The sequence below is a fragment of the Montipora capricornis genome, chromosome 4 (assembly GCF_036669925.1).
Source record: "Montipora capricornis isolate CH-2021 chromosome 4, ASM3666992v2, whole genome shotgun sequence".
Lineage (NCBI taxonomy): Eukaryota > Metazoa > Cnidaria > Anthozoa > Scleractinia > Acroporidae > Montipora > Montipora capricornis.
In genome coordinates, this window is record NC_090886.1 from 16,319,277 (window position 1) to 16,321,776 (window position 2,500).

A 2,500-nucleotide genomic window follows, 5' to 3' on the forward strand; every position below is an offset into this window, starting at 1 on the left:
TCCTTAGTAACCACTCCGTGTGTAATTTTACTGCAAGTTGGAGCCTTGAGAAATCGAGCACGTGTTTCCTAAGTTCTATGAAAAATAAAGTTATATAAAAAGAATTAGTGCGGACCCAGAATATTACAGCTTTACGTTTGCACCAAAACGTATTGCAAAAGCCGGGAGTTAATGGTAAGAGTAAAGCCAAAAGACAGATGAAGAAAAATATTAACGTAGTTTTTATATAAAACTCTAAATTTCGAATTCTTAGCGAAAGATTAATGACAATCGATCGTAAAATCACGAAGATTTCTGCAGTGTGACTTTTATGAATCTTTGTAAATTTTGACGTTTTTAAATGGCTGTATCTCAGTCAAAATAAGCCCGATTAACACCAAACTTGAAGATTTTGTAAAACTTGGTGTGCACTTTTTGACTATGTGGATCAATAGTTGCAAATCCCATAATTTGCAGATTTGTACCTTGTCCTTCTCGGCTTGAAATCAGGCAGGCAATTAAATGAACTACAGGGAATAATGTAAAATCGTTCGTCGCTTTTAGAGTTAAACAACCTACTTTTTCGCCAAGAAACTACCGTCTTTGGTTTTTTGATTTTGTTGTAATATTTAACTGAATATTTACATTGCATCTGTCGAGTCAGGAAGCCTTCTCTGTCGGCTTATTAAGCCGAGACCCGACTCTTATCTAGAACATCGTTGAAGGCGCTGAAACTGGATTTTCCTTGGAGTAATGTTAGCTGGGCCAATCCAAAAATAAAAAACGAAACGAGAATTCGACGAAGAGGAAAATGGGAATAGAGTTGTTGTGTGCGTTGCGATGCTTATTTCAAGCTTCTTGTACTAATAATATAGAAGAAAAAATACTCGATTCTGATTGGCTGGGAGCAGTGCAGCTCGAGTGTAACACAGTGCAAAAAGCGTAATACACCACAGGCGCCCCAAGCTCACAACGCGATTTTGTAATGCATAACTATTATGTAGCAAGAGAGTTTAATGGTGAAAAGAGTTAAAAATTAAGTTACGTTGAAAACCTGAACGTCTTTCTCTCGCAATAAACTTTCCCTACCTCAGATATGTTGTTCACTTTTGTTTTGTGTCGATTCATTAGCCATTGCTGATATAGTGAAATCAGTACTCGGTTATTCGCTTGAGAGGGTATAAACGAGTACTGATTTCACTTTTTCAGCAATGGCTAATCGTTTTCTGACGTCAAAAACTATGGCTACCTATTAATCATTTGCCAGAAAGAACACGGCTGCAAATTCCTGTCATCTTTATGTTGTCGAAGACCATTACTCGTCGCTTTTAAGTTTCTAGATATTTATCTTTCACCACCTGTCTTGTTTATCCAATCGACGTTCCATAACCTCCATAAGGGTATATTTTGTTTAAAAATCCACTAAAACGCTACTTGCGTTACAATGGCTTCGACGCTATTGCAGGTTAATTAAGTAATCTACTTTGTCCACCGGATAAGACTCTACGCATAAATACACTACTTAGCAGGGGAATGACAGGACACTCCTATTGCGCAACTCTTCCATTTTCTAACACCGAAAAAATAATAAAAGGGAGAAATTCAACTCACTGATGCTGACAGGATTGCCATATGGCAACCCAGTAAAAATTTCGAGCGCTACAGAGAAAATGTAATGTAAGATAAGCCAAGGGAACAAAGGCCGGTTATCAGGTAACTTCAAGAACCAATGAAAGCGCGTGTTTTGATGAGTGATCTCATTAGACAAACTGGGATGACACGACATCGTTCACGTCCTGTGCTCGGAAAACACATTTTTTCCATTTTTCTGACCACTGTGTTAAGTACACTTTATTTGAATGTTCTTTAATATTTATTTTCGAACCTATGTGTTCTTTGAGTGAACGAGTTCAAGACGTGTTCTTAACGGCCGCTTACCTCATCACCGACTTTCTATTGTTATTGCGTTATTGTTAACTTAGATAACTTGAGTTGCAGTACTTTGAAATAAAAAAAAAATTACAACTCCTATTGGGTTCCAAAAATGGCACTCTGAGACAAATCTTCAAACTATGTATTATATTGACTGTCTCCTTGGCACTTAGAGATAGCTACTATATATATATACTAATATTTGATTACTTATTTGAATAATAGACATGAAAAAAGAAACATCGAGAAAACTAATCGCACTTAAGCAGAAGCAACGAACGCGTTTCACGTAATCACGCAAAAATTGCGCCATTTGATTGGCCATCTGTGGTTTCCTTTGCTCATTGACCAATTAGAATGCCTGGCATGGTTTTTTACGTGTTTTTCTACCGAATTATCCCGCTTCCTCACTATGTTACTTGAAAACTACATTTCTCTTAGTCAATCAGAATGGAGAAATTTTCATGCATGTCAATAATTCTTTCAATGTTTTCATTTTGGTATTTTTGTCGCTGTTGGTATTCACACTCAAAAAGACGTGTTACTCAAATAAATGAAATTTCATACATTCTAGAATCAAATAGTACTA